We start from the raw sequence: 10,577 nt of genomic DNA, 5'->3' as shown, positions 1-10,577 counted from the left end.
AAATGGAAACACTTACCTTTTCCTTTTAATATTTGCATAATATTCCTTAGTAAGGTTGGATGTGAATGATTCCTCCATTCTACCACTAATGGATGTCTAAGAGATTTTTCATTGTTTCTATTATAAACTACATTATCATGTTCTCATGCTTTTACTGATGAATTGTTGGGGAGCACTTGAGACTTGGTTGGAAAGTTTGTAAGGAGGACATTCTGAGAAAAGGGAAGTGTGCCAAAGGTCACCCACCCTGTTCCAACTTAGGAGAGTGCCGAAGGTGGCACCCTAATTATTCCTTGACCTTTCCAAACAAGTCTCTGCATGTGCAGACCCCCGGCTGTTCACTGGAATCCTTACACTTAATCTTTGGGTGTCCTTGCTTAAAAGACACTGCAGACACATGTGTCCTCCCAAGATTACATACCGTACTGATTGTATTTAAAAGATAAACTTTTTCTCAAACTGCTGTTAAAATAAAAGCCTAATGAGGCAGGCAATCAAGGCTGCCTGGTTCCTTTAGCCAGGCTGTCCCTTAGCCCTCTCTTTTACAGTAAGTATTGTGTTGGAGTAATCCATTCATCCATCACTCAGGGTCTGCTGGTTAGCCCCGGCAATGAATGACAAAAATTCTGGGAGTAAAAGTGCCAATTTAAAATATATCCACACTTAACATTTTAACAGATGCTACCCAATTACTTTCCCCAAACTTAAAGCAATTTATGTTCTCATCAATGGTATACAAAAATGCCCTCTTCCCATGCTCACAAAACATTGATGCTATCAATCTCACTATTTTTGTTGATCAAATGGGAAACAATAATACTTTGTTATTATCTTAATTTTTACTTTTCTGACATCTAGTGAGGGTGAGAATCTTTTTATATCTTAATGTCTTTTAATAATTTCTCTTCTACAAGCTATTTATTTCATTGATTCATATTTCTCCTGAATTATCAAAAAACTTGTAGCCTTTCTTTTTATTATAAATCTATAATAGTCCCTTTTGTGCTACATAATAATTCTAATAGATGATATTTATTGAATGTTTATATTGCCAGAAACTGGACTAAATATGTTAAAATATTATCTCATTCCATTTTTATAAAACCCCCATGTTGTTGCTACATTCACTAGAATGACTAAGATAAAAACCACTGACAATACCAAGTGAAGAAGTCAAACAACTATCGCTGGTAGGAATACAAAATGGTACAACCACTTTGGAAACCAGTTTGATAATTTCTTATAAAGTTAAATGTACACTTAATCATATGGCCCAGCAATTCCACTCCTCTGTATTTATCCATGATAAATAAAAAAACATATGTTACAAATATAGTTACTTGAACATTCATAACAGGTTTCATGGTAACCAAATAGCTCCAAATTGGAAAGAACTCAAATGTGGTTTTGATTGTGGTTTTATAAAATTCTCTATTTAGAAGAGTTTTTATTTTATGCAATTCACTGCTATTTTGTTCAATACATAGGTGTTTGTGGCAGTTATATATTGTTTTTATCATTCAAAAAGTCTTCTCTGATTTATTGAATGTTTTGCTCTGAATTCTACTCTATTTGATAATAATTTTGTCTCCTTGTTGTTGCTTGGTTTTCACATGTTGTATACATTTCTTAATGTTTCTTTGATAAGGCTAACAGGAAGTTGTTATTCACTGATGCACCAATATCAGTTGCTTATAGTTAAAAAAAAATCTATTCTAATAGGTTAGTTCCCATCCATATTATTTAAGAACTTTATAATTTTTGAGCATTTTTATTGACTTTTTCTTTTCTTTAATTGATTTCAGAGAGGAAGGAAGAGGGCAATAGAAATATCAATGATAAGAGGGGATTATCCATCAACTGCCTCCTGCACACCCTCCACTGTGACCCCACCCCCCGCTGGGGATCGAGCCTGCAACCCAGCTGTGCCCTGACCAGGAATCAAACCAGGCCTCCTCCTCCTCCTCCTCCTTCTTCTTCTTCTTCTTCTTCTTCTTCTTCTTCTTCTTCCAGCCAGGTTATAGTCAGATTTTAATTTTCTTCTGAAATTCACTTTTTGAAGTAGTATTCCAAAGTTGTATTGACTTGGACCCTCACAAAATATAACAGGATTTTGTAATTGGCATACAGAATTTTACTTAAATATTAATGAATTTCCCTTCCTCTCTGAAATCAATAAATTTAAAAATATTAATGGATGGTTAATGAAATTCTTATTTCCATGATGACTTTTTAGTGTCAGTATTTTAAGACATACAAACAACTGGTACAAACAATATGCCACAGCAGGTAATGTGTCTCTGGAAAGAAGAGGGACAAATTGAGATGAGATGAGAAGTATATAGGTTACTCAAGTCAGAAAGTTAAGCATGAGCAGAAAAATCAAGTCCAAATATTGACGGATATTTAGTAAATTCAAAGGAGGCTACTGGAATTGAGTGAGGAAGAGTGAGAAAAAAGATTCAAAAATATTCTGAGATCAGATTGTAAAGGGCCAGATTGCCAAACTGGGGAGTATGAACTTGATTCTTTCTGCAGAGGGCAGCCTGGTCTGTGGCAGTGGAGTGGGAAGAGGATGGTAGGATGAGAGCCATTCCTCTGATCCAGGAGAGGTGCAGTGAGGCCTTGTGCATGGCAGTGGCAGTGGGATTGAAACCTCGGCCATCTACAGTGTTAGCCAAATAGGGTTAGAAGTAGGATTTGGAGGAGTTTCACCTCTAACTCTGTTTTGCATGGAAGATCAGAGTAATAAACATGGCCACAAAGACTGCTTCTGGGCAGGAACTTGCTACTTATTAAGTGACAGGCTGGACGTCTGGGAATGAATTGTTTTTATAAAATCCCCATATGCTTGACCTAGTAAAAATCACATGAGCTACATGAAATCATGTGAGTTAGCAGCAACAGTTTCCTAGGCTTATTTGCACTTTCATAAACTCATGTTTAAAACTTGAGACGTGAAATTTGGTAAGGCTGCAAATCTACATAGGGGTCAAGATCCTAATATTTTATTATTTATGCATAACAATCTAAGGTTTTCAAGATGAATAAGGTAGCTGCTTAAAATTTGAAACCTGATAATCTTCATATCAGAATTTTTATCTATTTATCCAACTTTATCTCTTAATGTTTGCAACCACTGATAAATGAAGTTGTTAGTTTATAGATACCCACTCATTCATTATTTATTGGAAACCCTCTTTGTGCAAAGTATAAGCTAGTCTTTATATACTGTGTCTCATTTAATCCTCAAAATAACGTGTTGGTTCAGGTGGTGTTATCTGCATTTTACACATGAGGAAGCTGAGGCTCAGAGAGGTAAGACATTTATTAGCAGAATCTCTCTCTCTCCTTCTTTCTCTCATTCATTCTTTGTCTCTCTCCCACCCACCACCCATGCCCAGGAACTGAGCCTACATCTATAGAAGATGGCCTCTGGAAGCTATTTTGGGACAGATTCTTGCTTCCCTTGTCATTATTGATTAGTATCAACAATAAACATATAATCCCCAAGCTGAGCTAATTAGATCCTTCTTCCTAGAAATTGTTTTTAAAATATATATTTTTATTGATTTTTTACAGAGAGAAAGGGAGAGGGATAGAGAGTCAGAAACATCAATGAGAGAGAAACATCGATCAGCTGCCTCCTGCACACTCCCCACTGGGGATGTGCCCGCAACCAAGGTACATGGCCTTGACCAGAATCAAATCTGGGACCCTTGAGTCTGCAGGCCAATGCTCTATCCACTGAGCCAAACCAGTTAGGACTCTTCCTAGAAATTTGAAAGTCCACACTTGTTGCTGGAATACATAGACTTGAGAGCCTGGGGGAGGCAGATTTCAATAATATGGTTGGAGAAGCTTAAGAGGCAGAGAAATGAGGACAACACTGTTGTGAGGAGAGAAACAGAGATGATAGAGTCATGATAGCCTTCAAGTGCCTAATTTCCATCCTTTCTTGAGCTCTAACTGTATTCCTACCCTAATTTCTATGAGATACCCCTATATCCTTATAATAAGTTCCCCTTTTTAGCATAAACTAGCTGAAGTTTGTCTCTGTTACTTGCAAATAAAGTCTTAACTAATATGGCTAGTATATGACAAAATCTGAACCCAGGTATAATTCCAGGCCATATTTATAGCCACCACTCTGTATTGCCTCTCTAGGCAAAAAATTGCTTAACTCATAAACAGTGTATTAATTCTGAGAGAAGATATGAGGATTGTTCTAATGACCACCTATCATTAATTTATTTCAATGGTAAAGAAGGATTTCGCCAATTTATACACCTACTCACATAGAGATTTAAAGAGGCAAGACAACTGAATAAGTTCTGGGGATGAGCTCACTGTCTCATGAGGAACTCTGATGCATCAACAAACCTACTTTCATTATATCATCATCACTCCCACCACCATCATCATATGTTCGGCAAGCTAGGCTGTACAGGACCATATACCCTAGAGCTCTCCAAATATTTTGTAAATTATCTGGTTTTAGATCGCTGACATGCAGTGACTTTAGGGTCAATGGTAGACATCATAGGGTATTCACCAAACCTGTTTCTTCTTCCTCCTGGGCACAGAGTTTTATTACATGTCCCAGGTACCCTGGAAATTAGCGTGGCCATAGGACCAGGTTGCAGCACATGGAACGTGAAAAGAAATGATCGGAGCTACTTGCAGGCCTGGCCCATAAAAATGCCTAATTGCCATCTCCTGTGCCTTTCCTCCCAAGTCAATGATCTTGGAACCCACATATGGAAGATGGAGAAGCTCCAAGATGGAAGGAGCTTGAGTTCCTTAATTATTACTTGGAAGAGGACCAGCCACTAAGTAGGAGCACCTATTTGAACTTTAAGTGAGCACGAAGCACCTTTCTATTTTGTTAAGCTATTAATATTTTGGAGTTTATGTGTTACAGCAGCTAGCATCACCTTAACAAGCATGATCACTTTGGTTTATGACTAATTAACACATATTCCAAGGCATGAACACTTCATTAATGAATAGGTCTCAGAAAAAGAGAAAATTCTTGAGTACTAACAGGTCATGTTTAGAATTATTCCTCTTAAGTCTTAACTGCATGGCAGATTTGCCATCGAAATAGGATGACTCTGGTTGTTAGCATCCTGGGAATTTTAAGTGATGAAAGAAGCCAGTGTTTCTAGCACTTACTTGATTAATACCATTTACAACAAGAAAAAATTTGTTTCTGGGTTTTTAGCTATAGAAGAAAAGACTCTCCCATGCCAGGAACCTACTAGTTGTTTTTGCAAGGATGAGCTTTCTCCAAAGACTTCAACTCAGAGATTAGGCCCATAAATAGTCAAGCAGAGATAGCTAAGTGTGATCAGAGTCAAACAAATCCTCTGATGGGGAAAGAGAGCAATTCTGTGGCTAATCTATTTAACGACATAGACCAACACTCCAGATAGTTTAGGCTACACAATAGATTATTGTTATTATTATGATTGTTAATTTATATTTTACAACCTGAGGGTCAATGAGTTCAATGGAGTATGCTGTCTGACTAGCAAAAGCAAACAAACAAAAAAACCCAACCCCCCCCCCCACACACACACAAAAACACCTTTCTTCTCTCTGCTCCCTGTGTCCTTAATCTGGAGTATGTCTGACTGGACATCCTGGCCTGCACAGTGTCAGTTCACTGGAGAATGCACAGCTCTATGCTTGACTCCATCCTGATGTCCTTGGTCTGGGTAGGAAATCCCAAACAAAACTAAGGATAAACAATGGGTTTCATACATTGAAATTCAGCATCTCAGGTGACACTGGATGGCTAAGACTAAAGTACACCCAGAATGAAAGTCTAATCAACCTGCTGGGGGAAGGAGCAGAGATCTGGGTGAAAACTTGGACATGTAGCTCAGGGGCCATTGTTGTAGCATAGACTTGACTATCCTAGTCCACAAAGGTTTGAAACAGACTTCAGTACCCCAGGCACTAAGTTCCAAGGGGTGTGGATGCAGGGAAGTGGACAAGAAGTCAGTCACTGGGTTACAGCCTCCTTGATTTCCCAGCCCCTTGGGCACATCCCTGCTCTAGCTTGTCTATAATAATAAAAGGGTAATATGCAAATGGACCAGATGGCCAAACAGTGGAATGACTGTCCGGATGACCTTCTGGACAAAGCTGTGGCTGCGAGGACCTAGGCAGCTGCGAGGTCCTCTTGCATGAATTTTGTGCACCGGGCCTCTAGTGTTTTAATAATAAGCCCAAGGCCCAGAGCCAGAACTGTCTTTATTGCTCTTTTTGCTCTTTAGTGCTCATTTTGTAGCTCACTTTATTGCTTATACAAAGTTTCGTGTGTACATTGGTTCTGAATCATGGATTATGAAAGTGTTCATATCAGAGAATATTAGCCCTGGAAGGCACCCTCAAGGTCAAGGTCATACAAGTAATAGATGACACAGCCAGAAAAGAACTCTCTTCCACCTCCCAGTCAGGTGCATCTTCTAGGCCAGTGATGGCGAACCTATGACACGTGTGTCAGAGGTGGCACACGAACTCATTTTTTTGGTTGATTTTTCTTTGTTAAATAGCATTTAAATATACAAAATAAATAACAAAAATATAAGTCTTTGTTTTACTATGGTTGCAAATATCAAAAACTTTCTATATGTGACACGGCACCAGAGGTACGTTAGGGCTTTTCAAAATGCTGACACGCCGAGCTCAAAAGGTTCGCCATCACTGTTCTAGGCTCTCTGTAGGTGCTCCTGTCACTGTTGGCTGACTGACTGTGGATTTCTTTACTGAGGTATCACAGTTCTTGGGGTCAAGTTACTCTTATTTTACTTTTAATAATGGCCCCAAAGCTCAAAAGTAGTGATGCTGGGTAACAGTTGTTTCTGGCAAGACAATCTTCCTACCCCAAATGGGAAACTTCAATGCAGCCACCCCAAGGCCATTTGTTGACTTCTCAAATTCAAAATGTTTACTACTAATGAAAGTTTTCAGAGGGATATTTGCAGGTTTGATAGATCGGCAGTGTTTTCCTTGCTTTCAAAACCCAGTCAGCTTTCAACAGTAATTATTCCTGGGATTACTAGCTCCCAGAAATCTGGCCTGGGGTGTTGTGAAATCCTTGTGTGTGTGCGCATGTCCGTGGCTCCATGTCAGGTGACCTATAGGGATCCCTTACTGTGGGAACAAAGACAAAAGACCTAAACTGACAGTTACAAATACTCCACAGGTACGATCATGACATTTCCCCTGGAGGTTTGTTTTCCAGGATTTAATGGTGAGAGAAAAGAGAGGCTAAGTACTTAGAGAATTGAGAACGTGCCAAACTCTCACTGGTGCAGAGATGCTTTTATGCAAATTAGCTTTCCATTTGCCTGGGGCTTAAAGTTCCTCCTGCATCCAGCTCCCAACCTGAGCACTTAGAGTGAATGCTTGTTTCAATTAAAAAGAAAAGCTAAACATTAAAAGGGCGGTGTAGGGTGTGTGTGTGTTATGCACTGAATGAACTTGATGAGGACAAAAAGCAACTGTATTTTGACTAATGTGTATAAACAGTTCCTTTTATCAAATTAATCAGGTGCAAACAGTTTAATTAGAAAAGTTAATTAAAAAGGATGCAATCTCAAACTGAAGTTACGTTTAGACTCAAATGAGTGTGGTGTTTTTCTTCATACTGGTGTCAGAGACAAAAGAAATGATTCAACTTGCAAATTTAAATCTTCTCTCCTTCACTTCCCCCTCCCCCTCTCTGGATGAAGGATCCTTGCTTGCTGGATCAGCTTTTTGGATGAGTTGGGAGGGAGAAGAATTGGGGTTAGGACAAAACTGGCAAAAGAAAGAAACCCGGGAGATGAACTTGATCTACAAAAGAAGAATTAAGATAAAGAAAGGAAAGGAGATACTAGAACTTAAATGGACTGAATTGGGGGGAATTTTGGAGCACTTGAAGCAGGCAAGGAAAAGTACTTTGAAACAGGTACCACATAGGACAGTGATGGTGAACCTATGACACGCGTCAGAGGTGACACACGAACTCATTTTTTTGGTTGATTTTTCTTTGTTAATGGCATTTAAATATATAAAATAAATATCAAAAATATAAGTCTTTGTTTTACTCTGGTTGCAAATATCAAAAAATTTCTATATGTGACACGGCACCAGAGTTAAGTTTGGGCTTTTCAAAATGCTGACACGCCGAGCTCAAAAGGTTCGCCATCACTGACATAGGAGATGAAAAAAGGATATGAAATGGGAAAGAATACTATAAAATGATTTTTGGTTTTTTTATCATTTTCTGTTTAGTGCTGTAAGAAGTGTGTCTCTATGGTTCACCTTCATATAAAAGAAATAGCATGTGGCCAGGCAGTTACTGAATTTCCCCCAAAGCAAACAGGATATAGGGGTGGTGAGAGGGTAGAAGAGCTGTGTACATAGCTGATGGCACATTTTCCAGGAAGATTACCCTAAACAAAGAGAGGTGGAGACAACTAGAAAGGTCTCAGCCCAATATTTTAATGGCCCAATGGTAGACAGCAAGACCTAAGCGATGTATGAGGAAACAGGTGATCTTATAGGATTCAGCCAATGAGGAACTGGAGGACGGACTAAATAAATAAGCTATAGTCCCTGCCCCACGTGTGTTCCTGTACAATGGGTGCCTGTCTTGAGAGTGTTATTAAAAGTCTCATTTTCGCCATGTTTCTGTTTCAATTATTTTGGATGCAGGACTAAATGTCTTTCAATATGGCTAAGATGTATGCAAAGATGGCATGACTATGCAGTTGAAATTGATATGGATTATGTGGGAAGGGACAAGATTCCCCTTTCCCTCCTCTGGTTCTTTTGACCTGCCAATTAAGCAAATCAACAGAAGGCAGATTGACAAGACAAAATCAAATATCGTCTTGTGCACATGGGAACCTCCCAGACATGAGTGAGTCAGACTCAGAGATATGCAGCAGGAGAGGTTCAGAGATAAAAAGGATTGAGGTATATAAGACATCCCGAGTTAGGGGTGAGATAATGCATCTTGGGGCTTCCAAGGGTCATTGCAGGATGATAAGAACAGACATGTAAATAGAAGTGTGCCCTGCCTGCGGATACTTCAAAAGAAGTTATCTCTGACAATCCCTTATTATGAGCAAGGCCTCTAATTCAAGTTGTTATAGGTAGTTTAAAAGTTTCTCCTGAGCCTGAAGCTAAAATTACCTTTAGCGCAAAGTAATCCGAATACCAGTTAGGCACATCTCAGGGTGGCTCATTCTGGATCCCCACAGTTATGTACTGAATGTTAAATAGCAAGCATCTTGCCCTGACCGGTTTGGCTCAGTAGATGGAGCATGAGCCTGGTGACTGAAGGGTCCCAGGTTTGATTCCGGTCAAGGGCATGTACCTTGGTTGTGAGTACATCCCCAGTTGGGGGTATGCAAGAGGCAGCTGATCGATGTTTCTCTCTCATTGATGTTTCTAACTCTCTATCCCTCTCTCTTCCTCTCTGTAAAAAATCAATAAAATATTTTTAAAAATAATAAATAGCAAGCATCTTTTTCAACATTAGCTGCCATGTACACATCCATATGCTTTTGATAGGGGGGATTTATAATCTGATAGCTAGAGCACCGGAATTAATCTGAAACATAATCATATTATTTTGAAATTCTGAAATACATATACATATAGGAGTAAAAGATTAAATTTCTTATATGGGAACAGAGGGTTAAGTTTTGTTCTTTTCTAATTTCATTACTCAGGCCAGTGTAGCTACATACTTCCTTTGATCCCAAACAAAGTGACTGAGGAGGTAATTCAGCTGCAGACAATATATACTATACCCAGCAAGCAAGCAGAACCGTTAAGCATAATCAGGCCAACTCCACCAGGAGCCAAGCCATCATCTCATCGCCTGACAAACAAGAACAATGGTTGAATTCTGTTGACCTCCAGGCCTGCATATAATCGCATTCTGTTCCCAACCTCACCCCAGTCCATTTTTCCTATATAATCCTGTTCCCTACTCCTCGCTGTAAGAGGTTTTGAATACTTGTAAGCGCCCTGTCTTCTTAGTTGGCTGGCCTTCTCAATAAACACCTTATATGATTCAACCCTGCCTTCGTTATTGGACATTGCGACAGGCAGCCCGAGACCACTGGGGGTTTCCCGGTAACATTTTCATGTATACACACATTATTTAGTCTGATCAACTCTCCAACAAATGCTTACTAATATTCAAAGGGAACTGACCATTGAGAGTGATTGTGCTGGAGCAAGAACATCCTTTCTACTGGAAGAATAAAATCAAAATACCACCTCTACACTATATAGCAGCAACAAAAGAGAGCGTTCTTATACAGTGGTCTCTGCCTCTTATCTAACATTCCTCTTTTTGCAGTTTCAGTGACCTGTGGTCAACCACGGTCTGAAAATATTAAATGGAAAGTTGCATAAATAAACAATTAATAAGTTTTATATTGTGCATCGTTCTGAGTATCAAGAGGAAATTTCACACTATCCCTCTCCATCCTGCCTGGGACATGAATCATCCCTTTGTCCAAGGCATCCACGCTGTATACACTATCCCCTTACCACCA

Source organism: Myotis davidii, unplaced genomic scaffold, assembly GCF_000327345.1.
Source record: "Myotis davidii unplaced genomic scaffold, ASM32734v1 scaffold430, whole genome shotgun sequence".
Taxonomy (NCBI): domain Eukaryota; kingdom Metazoa; phylum Chordata; class Mammalia; order Chiroptera; family Vespertilionidae; genus Myotis; species Myotis davidii.
This window is presented reverse-complemented; position numbering follows the sequence as displayed.